The following is a 12,679-nucleotide window of genomic DNA, read 5'->3' as shown; positions in this document are numbered from 1 at the left end:
TGACATAGCTCCTTGGGTACGTGTGTAATATTTTGTCTTGGGGTATTTACCAGTAATGGAATTTTTGAATCTAGAAATGATCTCATATTAGAAATTAAATGTTGAATTTAGTATAATGATAACTACTATCTTGGGCTTTATTTAAAAAGAAACTGGCCTCTCTCTCTGAGCTCAGGTCTGTTTCAGGCTGGAAGACTGCTACCGGGATGGGTGTGTGTCATACGTTTCCTGTCTGTCACCTCTCTGCCTCCTGCTTCTCTTCTATCTCTGATTGACCCTCCCTCTCATCCCCTTCACCAGGTCCCCGGGGGTTCCTGCAAACCTGGAAAGGAGAAGAGGTGGAAAGAGAGGCAAGGGACAAGAAAGGTCTTACTTGACAGATTTATTTATTATTTACTTACTTACTTATTTTTTTTTTTTTTTTAAGATTTTATTTATTTATTTGACAGAGAGAAATCACAAGTAGATGGAGAGGCAGGCAGAGAGAGAGAGAGGGAAGCAGGCTCCCTGCTGAGCAGAGAGCCCGATGCGGGCCTCGATCCCAGGACCCTGAGATCATGACCTGAGCCGAAGGCAGCGGCTTAACCCACTGAGCCACCCAGGCGCCCACTTACTTACTTATTTTTGTGATCTGATGTAGGCACTCTGTCTTTGATGGTTGTCAGAAACCGACCCTTTTTCTTGGTGGGGGCTGGGGGCTTTCTGGGGGTTCCTGAGAGATACTGTGTACAGCCTGCCCCAGCATCAGTGGAGGTAGGGCTGACTTCTGAAGCAGCCATCATCTCTCTGAGGCTGGATAGATGGCTTCTGTCACAACCTTTTGCCTTTAAATATGTTGGTCATGGGTCAAATTCAGTATTACATGGGTCAGGTTCTCCAACAGTTTTTTCCAGAACCTGTCTCCCTGGAATTGAAGTGAGAGAAAAGAATTGCTCCTCCACTCTCCTCCTAACCATCCCGCATGGGAATGAGGGAGATTCCAAAGCACTTCAATAACTTTTTCCAAAAATGTCTCTCTTAAACACATACATCCTCCTGGCTTGTCCAACATCTTAAATATTCATAAGGTAAGTAATAAGGATCCTGTGTCTTTTGCATATGACAATTTTGTCTAAACCGGAGGAATTATTATGGATAGTGTGAAGCTCCTGGTATCAGGGGGATGCTGGAGGGGTGCCGCTGAGCTTCCAGTAACTGCTCTTAGAAGCCCACACAGAACTGGCCTGGTAGGCAACTCTGTCTTCTCCGACAGAGAGCCACCCCACCCTTGTCCCGGTTGGGCAACTCTTGTTGCCACGGGTGACCCCAGAACATGCTGACTTGTCACTGCTAAGCCTAAATTTCATATGGAGGCATAGCAACAACAAGGAGAATGGGAAATGTATCTGTTGTTATTTTTTATTTCATCTTGGAAAAGCAGCACTCATGGTGGGCATCCGTGAGTAGGTCCACATGTCCACAATAAACCACAGAGTTCTTTTTGGTGATTTCTTTTTCACATCTTCATGGATGGCCCAGCACCTTGCTTTGAGACATGGAGATATTTAGCACCTATTGTTTTGTGTATTTTGAGTTAGGGATCTAATTTTTTTTTTCCCCTAGTAAGGAGAGCTGCTTGTTCCTGCCATTATTTAATGAGCCATTGATTTTTATGTGGCCAAAACATAGATCTGGCTTTCATTTCTGTTTTATTGGTTGGGTTGGTTGTCCCTTCACCATTGCCATGCTCCTTGGATCCACTTTCCCTTGTTTTTTAAGAGTAACTTAATTCTTTGTTCTCTCACATATATTTAAAATCTGTCAATCTTGTTGAGATTTTATTGGAAATGTGTTGAAATTAATCACATAGAAAATGACCTCTCTCTGATAGCAAGTCTTCTAATTCATGATTGGAAGTTTCCATTTATTCAGGTTTTCTTTCATATCCTTCATAAACATAGTTATTTCTTCATAAAGGCAATACTGTATTTCTGTTAATTTATTCCTAGGGGTCTTATAGTTTGTGTTTTATTTTGTTTATTATTTGTTTTATTTTATTTTGTTTATTATTTTATCAATACTAATTTCTGATGGGCTATTAGCAGTATATGGACATGCTATTGAATTTTCTATGCTGGTTTTGTATCCATTGATCTTGATGAATTTTGTTATAGTTCTTTTAGTTTGTTTGTACATATTCTTGAATTTTCTATTTATATAATTATATTATCAACAAAATAAGGCATTTCAGTTTGTTTCTTTCCCACTTTTGTACCTCCTTATAACCATTGGCTATGAACTCCAGAACAATGTTGATAAGAAAGCACCATAGTTGATTTTGTCCCTGAATTTGATGGAAATACTTTTAAAAGTTTCACCACGAAATCTAATATTGGTTCTATTGTCTGAATGTTTGTTTTCCCAAGATTCATTTCTTGAAATGCTCACCACCACGGCGGTGGTATGGAGCCTTTGGGAGGTCATTAGGTCATTAGGGTGAGGCCCTCATGAATAGAATTAGTACTTTTACTAAAAAGGTCCAGGAAAGCACCCTTGTTTTTCTGCCATGTGGAACTAGGGATGATCATCTAGGAAATGGGCCTTACCAGACAGGGACTCCACCAACAACTTGATCTTAAACTTCCAAGCAACCAGAACTACAGTAAATAAGTGTTTGCTGAGTTTATGAGATTTTTGTTGTAGCAGCCTGAGTGGACTAAGACAACTGTCCTTAAAGTTTGGGTGGTGTATTAGTTTCCAGGAGCTACCATAACAAATTACCATAAGCTGAGTGCCTTAAAATAACAGAAATTTGTTCTCTTTGAGTTCTGGAGGCTAGAAGTTCAAAACCAAGGTGTTCGCAGGGTCATAGTTCTCTGAAGTCTCTAGGAGAGTACACCATCATAAGATTTTGGATGCTTGTATTAAAAGCTGCTTGTTAAATTATTTTTGATATACTGATGAATTTTATTTAACCAGTACATTTCTTAAAAGGACCCTCATCCTCAGTTAAAAGCTTGACTGAGCATAAAATTCTAGGACAAAAGAAATGTTTTAAAGATTGTTCCATTGAACTTTAGCACCAGTATTGCTGTTGGGAAGTGCAGTGTTACTCAGATTCTAAATCTTTAGAAGTAAATGCCTTTTGCCCCTTAAAACACTTTTGGAATATTCTCTCTGGCTCTGGTGATTTGAAATTTCAGAATGCAGTGCTTTGTCATGGATATCTTTCATCCCAAGCACTTGGTGTTTTTTCGATTCTGTTTTCAAAAATGCATATTACTTACTAATGAGAGTAGTGGGCAATTTCTTGAAATCTTTCTCTGATAAAGTCCATCTATCATTTCTCTGCACTCTATTTCTGGAATCTCTATTTAGAGGTGGGTCTCTTAGAGAGGTTGTCTAATTTTTTTCTACTGTTTTCTATCTCTTTGTCTTTTAACTTACTTTTCAGAGTTTTTCTCAGGTTTATTTTTCAAACCTACTCTTTATTTTAAAATAATTGTTGATTGTCTATGCTGTGAAAAAAACAGTCCTAAGCACTATGATAACGTCAGTGACTAAAATGAAGATTTCTGATCTTTTGAAATTATTAGTCTGTTTGGAGGAAACAGAGCAAAAACTAAATGTCATAAATAGGAGAATTAGTATGTTAAAAGTTATACAAAAATTGTTTTAAATATAATATTAAAGAGGATTCAGAATGCCAGGATTGAAGGCAGATTGCAGTTTTATATAGGGTAGATGTATTTTGAATGCTCAGTCAGCAGAATTTCTGTAGGGAATGATGGTGAAATATGAGATAAAGAGAAGATTCCATTCAAGAAACTTGATAGATGTAGTTGTTAGTAGATGGAGAAGAATATAGGACTGTAGGCTGAAAGGATTTGGGGGGCAAGATATGTAGTTCAGTTTGGGATATTTTGAGTTTAAGGTGTATTAGAGTTCTCCAGAGAAATAAAATGCATATGTATGTACGCATATGTATGTGTTTATATATATTATTTCTGTCTGTCTCCTCAAATATTTACATATATATTTGGTGGCTGGGAAAGAGGGAGGGAGAGAACTAGGGACAGAGAGAGACAAAGAGAGAGAGAGAGAGAGAGGATGAGAGATTGACAGATTTTAAGGAAATTGCTTGGGATTAATGGGATTGTGGGAACTGACAAGTCCAGAATCCACACTGAAGGTCAGCAGACTGGAGACCTAGGGAAGAGTTGGTGTGGCAGCTTGAGTCCAAGACAGTCTGGGGGAAGAATCCCCTCTTCTTTGGAGGACTTCAGTCCTCATCTCTTAAGACCATCAGCTGATTGGATGAGACCCATCCACATTATAAAGAGTAATCTGCTTTACTCAGAGTCTATTGGTTTAAATGTTTATGTCATCTAAAAAAATGCCTTTACAGAAAAATCTAGAATGATGTTTGACCAACTGTGTGGGTGGGTATCATGGCTTAGTCAGTTGACACAGAAAATTAACCATCACCAATGTCTATTAGACATCCAAGTGGAGATGAATATACAAGTCTAGAGTTTAGGACATGAATGAGAGATATTTCAGTATATTTAGGGGTTGGTTGAGATCACCAAGACAGCAAAAAGGACCAAGGACCGTGTCCTGGAACATTATGACTTGAAGAGATCAAGGATTAGAAGAGGAACTAGCAAAGGAGAATGAAACATCTGCTTGATTGGAAGAAGGAAAAAGGAGTGCAATATTTCTGAACGCAAGTAAAGAAAGTACTAAGGAGGAAATGTGATCAACTGTATTCACTACTACAGAATGTCAGTAAAACTGACATGAAGAACTGGGGATTTTAGTCATTAACAACATGGCACCTTACTGGGAGCACTTTTGATGGGGACTAGAACCTCACTGCAGTGGGTTTAGGAGAGGATGGGAATCCCCGAAGGGGTTGGGATGACTGTTGTCCTGGAATAGTTGTTATTAGTGCTTTCTTGCATTACCAAAATGTCCCTGTTTGGATGATAAAATGATATATCCCCAGAGGAAAGAGGGAATATAAATATCTCTTAAAAGGAAATTTGAAATAGGCATGAAAGAGCAGAAAACTCCTCAAGACATTAAAGAAGCAACTGTTACTTTATTTTTATTTATTTATTTATTTTAAAGATTTTTTAAAAATTAATTAGTTTATTTCACAGACAGAGATCACAACTAGGCAGAGAGGCAGACAGAGAGAGAGGAGGAAGCAAGCTCCCTGCCAAACAGAGAGACCGATGTGGGTCTCGATCCCAGGACCCTAGGATCATGACCTGAGCCGAAGGCAGAGGCTTTAACCCACTGAGCCACTCAGGTACCCCTGTTACTTTGTTTTTAATCTGAAATTGTAGTACATCATGATGAATGGATGTCCAGCTTAGCAGTTTTCTCCTTTAGTCTGAGGCAAACATTAAGGTGTATTTAGTAGCTCAGTAAGAACCCAGCTGCAAATCACTTGAGAATATATACTTCAGACACATTTAGTCTTCTGGTTGGTTATTCCCTCTGCTCCTGTCCATCTCATCTTCCAATACTCCAGGAAGAGCAGAGTTTGTACCTGGGGAAATGCTAATTCTCCTGTGGTGTTGGTATCATCAGGTCGGCTGATGATGGCTAAGAGTCTATCAGTGCCCAGTAACCAATGTCATAGCACCTGTGGCACGTTTTTGCCCTGGTGTTAAAGAAGCTTGTGCTTCTCACCAGGTCTTCTTTGTTTCTGATGCTCCAGCTCTTCAAATAATTCCTAGAAGTAAAACTTAGCTATGATCAGGACTAGGCAACTGAGGCTTTGAAAACTTAGAGGATGCAAAACAAAATTTCTAATGAAGATTGTTAAAAATTATGCACTTTTAAATCTTGTTTCACTTATATGTTGACAATACAAGTACTTCTTTGACATCAGAGAAATACTTGAATATAGTTTTGAGTAGGCACAGAGTTAAGCTAGGAATACCTGAGGGTGTTTAATGCCTGTTATAATAATCAATGAACCAGGGCATGAATTATACAATATATTTAAAATATCTCAAAATAATTTTCTTTTTACTTGCCTCAAGGGTGCCACTGTACACATATGGTGAATGAATAAATGGTGAAATGTTTAAATTTTTTCTATAAAGGTTTTGTTCGTATACATTATAATTAGAATATTTGGGAAGAAAGAATAATTTCTAAAATGACTTTTTCCTAAGGAAGAAAAATGTGTGAAAGTTGAAAATGAGGAATTATTGCCTTGTTGATATTAAAAATTGTATTTTTTTCCAAAGAATCAATTCAAAGAATCTTTGTTTCTAAGAATATATATCTACATTATCATTTCCTATTTTTTTTGTTTGGCAAACTAATAAAATATATACTTTAATGCCTGTATTAATCAGTATTAGTCTAAGTGGAAACATCATTACCAGTGTTTATCTAAAAGTGTTCAGGAGGGTTTCAGTTCCAGTTATTCTATGGTCTATAAATAAAAAGTAAAACCATAACCTTCCACCAGGTGGCAGTAGTATATCAAATTGTTCTACAAACGCACATCTGCAAAGTAGGGGCCCCTTACTAAATTCTTAGGGTGTGAAGAAATTGAGTTCTGTCCCGGCCTTCAGCTAACTCACAGTCTGTTCTGTAACTCAAATATATGTACTTCGTGTCTCTTTTTCTTTTGCTAGTAAGAATTCCAAGTACAGACTATTCTCATATGTTATGGGAGGAAAATGAGGCTACCATAGCTCCTTTGCTAGTGTGGAGCCTGAGCTACCAAGTGGTTTTGTGATGTTCTTAGAATCATATTATGAGCCTGGCATCCCTCCCCTGCTGTCCCTAGATTAATCTAATAGACATTCTGTGATAGTATTTCCACTAAAAATATATGTGATTTTAGGCATTGCACTTTTTTGTGTGCTATTCCATTGTTCCTAGACAATTAAAACTGGTAAGAAAGTTGTGCTTTCAAGGTATCCTGTCTCATCCTAACTAGTGGCCACAGAGTTGCAAGTTGGTGGTAAAAATCTTACTCTTGTCATCTGTACATTTCAATATGCTCCATTAGGTTATTTAAATATATTATATATTGTTACAATAAAATTAAAGGTAACACAAAATTATCCCATATTCTCACATTCTCAACACAAATATTTTTTCTCTCTCTCTGCTTCCTGTGAATCTTTATCTACATTTATACAGAGTTCTAATTAAAGTACCCATAGCACCGAAAATCTTTCACTTATTTCGTAAACCATTTTTTATCTTTAGCCTCATCTTTATATCTTTTTGTGTGGATTTTTAAAAAAGATTTTATTTACTTATTTGACAGAGAGAGAGAGATCACAAGTAGGCAGAGGCAGGCAGAGAGAGAGGGTGAAGCAGGCTCCCTGCTTAGCAGAGAGCCCAATGTGGGGCTCAATCCCAGGACCCTGAGATCATGACTTGAGCCGAAGGCAGAGGCTTAACCCACTGAGCCACCCAAGCACCCCTTTTTGTGTGGATCTTAATATTTAGTTAGAAAGAAAGATTATAATTTATTTTACTTTTGTTGTGGATACGGGTTGTATCTAATTTTATATGTTGTAATTTCTAGAACGTATGATGTTTCAGATGGGCTTGAGGTCAGATATCTTGTTTAATTCTGTTTGTAAATACTCTCATCTTTATCAAAACATGTTCTGAATTTGATTCCCAACACCTGTCAAGAACCATGTAAATTGTGTGTGTGTTTGCCAAGAGTTTTATTCTGGGAAATTGTCTTAAGGAAATAGTTCAAACACACAAACTAAAAAGTCTGAGTAATACAGTGTTAGGATGTTTCTTCATACTATATTGAAATTCTGGAAATGTTAGTATAACATTATTTTTTGTAACTAATGTTTTCTTTTTCTTTTTTCTTCTTTCTACATTTCTATAACCAAATAACTGACAGGGAGTTCACTTGAGGTGTAAGTTTTAGTCTAAATCAATTTTCTCTATATTGCACTGCAATTATCCCTCTTTATTTATTAAATAATGTTCACTTGCCCAGAATTATGTGGGTTTTTTTTTTTTTTGAGAGGGGGAGAGAGAGAAGCGGGGGAGGGACAGAAGGAGAGGGAGAATCTTAAGCAGCCTCCATGTCCAAGAGGGAGTCTGATGTGAGGCTTGATCTCACGACCCTAAGATCATGACCTGAGCCGAAATCAAGAGTCAGACACTTAACTGATTGAGCCACACAAGCATCCTGAAATTATGTAATTCTTACTTCACTGAACACTTAAACATAACATATATAGTGATATATCTAGGTTTTAAAATTCAAATTCATTTATGTTTGTTTTTGTGTCAGTTTGGCATCATTTAATTACTGTTATTTTATCTGGAAGGACTAGAGATGTTTGGCACGTCTTCCATCTTTATCCTTACTCTTTTTTGGAATATTCTTTACCACTTATTTTTTATTTTTATTACATAAAACATATTTTTATGCTTTTCATTGAGATAGCACCAATCAACAAACAAACTGGTTAAGAAATTATCTTTATTTTGAAATAAAACATGCTCATTTTAACGAACATTCAGACAATAAGTGAAATAAGCGAAAATAAGTGAACAAGTGAATAAGTGAAAGTCTTCTCAATTACACCCCTTTCTTAAATATAGATTTTATTAATTTATTTGACAGAGAGCATGCACGCACAAGCAGGGGAGCAACAAGCAGAAGGAGGGGGAGAAGCAGGCTTCCCGCTGAGCAGGAAGCTCAATCCCCGGACCCTGGGATCAAGACATGAGCTAAAGGCAGACACTTAACAAACTGAGCCACCCAGGTGCCCCTCAGTCACACACTTTCTAGGGAAAATTTGTATTAACACTCAGATACATGTCTTTCCAATCTTTGTATATATTATCTATGCAAAAATTGTATTATTCTGAAGCTGGTTTCCATTACTTACAATGGATGGCATGGTCTTTTAATATCTGCTCATATAAACTTACTTCACTTTTTCAAATGGCCGAACAGTCTTTTATTGAACAAATGTGTTATAATTTATTTAACAAATTCTTTAAGGACCTTCAATTTTTTCAAGTTCCTAAAATTTTTTTTTTATTATTTGTAAGGGTTGTTATAAAGAACATCCTCTAAATAAATATATCTCTGTGTAGTTGAGAATTTATATCTGAGGTTTAAATTTGTAGCAGAAGAATTGCTAAGTCAGAAACTGTATAATTATGATAGACACAGACAAAATGGCCTCTAAAAAGTTGCTCTGAACTGTCCTTCCCTCCACAGCATATAGTAATTCCCATGTCCAAACTAGTATATTTAACATATTTTGAAGGTCGGAGAATATCTGTCTTTTTATGGCTGGGTAAACATTCTGTGGAACAAACACATCCTCTCTTCTTGTTTCATATCTGGTTTTGGTTGATACACTGGACAAACAGATTTATGATTCTACCCTGGTAATTTGACTCAGATGCCTGTGAAATTATTTAACACAGCTCTTCACAAGCTTAAGCATGTTAGATCAACGGTATGAAAAAAAAGTGTTTCTGTACAACTCTGGAAATCTTTTCTCTCTCTTATGCGCAGGGCACGGAATTTTATGGTCTAGTAGCAACTTGGGGGGTGTGAATTCATATCACCTTGTGCACCAAATAGTTTTGGGACTCGAGGGAAGACAATTAATCTTACTGTTCCCTGATTTCCTCCTCAGTAATAGTTACCAAACTCATGAGCTTGTTGTGAAAACAAATAATGACAGTGATGAGGGTAGTAATAATATTTTGAGTAGTGATATATACCTTTCAAAGCACTTTGATGCCCATTATCTCTTTTGATCTTCATAATAACCTTATATGGTAGATAGGACAAACATTTTTATCATTGGTTTTTCACATAAGAAAATGAAGGTACAGTAAATATCAGGTAAAACTATCAACAAATGTTCCTTCGAGAAGTTAAAGTTTTTTCACAAAGTTAATACCAAGGACAAGGAAATGTAAGTGTTGCTGTCAAGGAGCTTTGGGGAATACAGTACATGTATGTGTATGACATGCCTTTTCCCAACGTTCCAGAAGATGTTTGTGACCAGTCTTTCCCCCTTCTCTTTTCCCATCCAAACTCCTTGTATGTGGTCACAGAGAAAGCTTAATTACTAGAAAGTAGAAATCTGCATGTGATTTATAAACATTTACATTGTTTAAAAACTGAGAATCATCAGATAGGCATTGGGTTCATATAACACTTCATCTCATCCATGCCCAACGAAGATAGGATGGGTACGTTTTCCTCCATTGATCACCACCGGAAGCCTTGACTGTAGCTTGTAGCTACATCTGGCTTGTAGCTTCTCTTTTCTGAGCTTCCACTGGAGCCTCATTACACGCACTGATATGTATGTATACATATATATTTTTTGGAGGGGAAGGGGGTTGACTTGAAAGAGAAGAAAGCCCTGACATTAAGAGAAGCAGGAGTTCAAGTTCTAAAACTTGGATCATACTTTAATCTACTGATCCAGTAAATCCTTTAAAAATATTCCCTGTTTTCCACCAACAGAAATCAAGAAATATCTGATCTTCATGTTCATTATGAATGGAATGATTAATCATTTTCCCCTTTAGCTTGTTTATGTCAACAATAAGTAACTCTTTTGGGATATTATACTTCCCATGGAATCAGATTTGCTGTACAATGTGTATTTCTCACTTGGGGTTTAAACACATTCAGTAATTTAATCACATTATTTAGCTCCTTTCCCAAGAAAGGGAGACTGGGGAACATGTATCTGACACTGCTTTTTCGAGGATGTTGATGGGAAATAAGTAAGCAAAGTTTTTTCATAAAAGGATAGGCTTAGAGAGTGGCCACCCTGTCCTTTTCAATTACTACAAGAAATAGTTATTGAGAGCCTACAAAATATTAGAAATTCTGGGTACTAAACTAGGTGAAATAATATTCCTGACCTGAAGGAGTTCATGCATTAATCTAGTTAGAGCTATAGATTTTAGGCTCAAAAGGGAAGTTTGAAATAAACTTTTTCCATGTTTTCCATTTTACAGATGGGAAAATGTAACCAATGATGTGAAACACAAGGGTTTCAGTCACAGTTCTTTCGTTTCAATTACAGAAATCCAAAAAAATAATTTAAAGAAAAACAGGAAAATTTTGCCTCTTGTAGCCAATAGTTTAGGATTGTTTGGCTTTGGGCACAGCTGAAGTCTAAGGATATAGTTCAGCCTTGGGCACAGCTAGATCAAGGTGCTCAAATCTCATCTCCCTTTCCTTGCTCCCCCTTTCCCTCCTGTTCACATCCCTTCTCTTTCCTCTGGCCCTTCCTTCCTCCTCTCTGTCACTTGGCTCTGCTTCACTTTTCATTTTGACCTCATTATCTCCTGTATAAAACTGTTTTCCTTCATCTGACAGGAAAGATGGTGGTTGGAAGTCTTATCATTCACAAACTGAAATCAGGGAGAATCTTCCTGTCTCCCTCCAAGGGCAGAAAGGACCCAAAAGGACTCTTACGGTTCAGTGTGAGCCACCTTTCCACCGCTGTGGTGTTCCAGGTGATCGACAGCCCTTCCAGTGGCACCTAGAATGGACAATTCCTCAAAGAATTCTGAAGAGGAAAGCAGTCTTGTAAGGTTGTGTGGTAAATACAGAAGGAGCTGAAACCAGAAAACAAACCTCCTAGGCTATAGACTTTCCAACATTACTTCAATTGATGCTTGTGGAGGACTATGGTGTCCACTTCTCTCTTCCTTGAGGCCCAGGGTGAATGGTTCCTAGCCTTGATTTCAGTTACCTGCCTTGTCCCACTCCATATTTGACCTTTAAAATACTTATTTTAAGAATTTTTTAAAATACATTTTCTTTTCATAAAATTCACATTAGGTCTTGGAAATAGGTGGTTGCAAACATGATAAATAAATCGTACCCACCAGCACTTTTCCTGTGCTTTTTACCTACCTGGTGGTCTCTCACTAGATAGTCTCCCTTCTACTCAGTCTCATATAAGGACATAGCAATTTTTCTAATATGCCAGAATCCATTAGTTTTACGCTGCTAACTCCTGGAACCTGGGTCTAGGTTTTCTATTTTATCTTAGTATCTACAATGGATAGCTGTTTAGATGAGAAATATTCCTAACACAGACCCATTGGTTAATTGCAGACTAGATTTTACACTTTCAGCTTGTACGTTTTTAGTCATGCCTTCAATGTCTAACAAGAAAGAAACAGATCAAGGTCACATGTTTATGGGTATGAAAGGATGGCTAGTTGTAAAAATGGGAAAATATTTGATTAATATGTTTTCAGATAGGTCCGGAATTTTCAAAATTTCACTTTCTCATAACCTGAGTTGGGGTGGAAATATAATGCCAGGTATCAGAAAAATTATGTAAGTGCAGAAGTTGTATATGTAAGAAATTTTGATCACCTGAGGTTTTCCTACAAGAGGCTCTTGGATATGAGTGCATCTTTTTGCTTTATTCAGTCTTCTAACTCTTCACTTTTTTTTTTTTTTTTGTGACTTGGGCTTTCATTAGAGCAGAGGGTCAGCCCACACATGAATTTATCAGGCTGTTTGCTAAGCATAAGAAATCCAGGGCTGGAAAGCAAATCAGATTTTGGCAACCAAGTCTTCTTCAGTCTTGTTGCTCTGCCCTCTTCAGCTGGCAGATCACATCTCAAGGTCCAAGATGGCTGTTCCATTTCTGCAAAAGAGCCA

The 12,679-nt window shown here is 37.2% G+C and overlaps 1 long non-coding RNA gene across 1 annotated transcript in view; it reads left to right on the top strand.

The window, feature by feature from the left end:
• Positions 1-5,178: 5,178 nt before the first annotated feature.
• Positions 5,179-12,679, top strand: part of LOC131833875 (uncharacterized) — a 45,755-nt gene continuing 38,254 nt past the window's right edge. The window contains exon 1 of the long non-coding RNA XR_009354675.1: positions 5,179-5,299. This is a non-coding gene — a long non-coding RNA (uncharacterized LOC131833875). The remainder of the gene's footprint in view (positions 5,300-12,679) is intronic.

This window comes from Mustela lutreola, chromosome 6 (assembly GCF_030435805.1).
Source record: "Mustela lutreola isolate mMusLut2 chromosome 6, mMusLut2.pri, whole genome shotgun sequence".
NCBI lineage: Eukaryota > Metazoa > Chordata > Mammalia > Carnivora > Mustelidae > Mustela > Mustela lutreola.
This window is presented reverse-complemented; position numbering and strand designations above follow the sequence as displayed.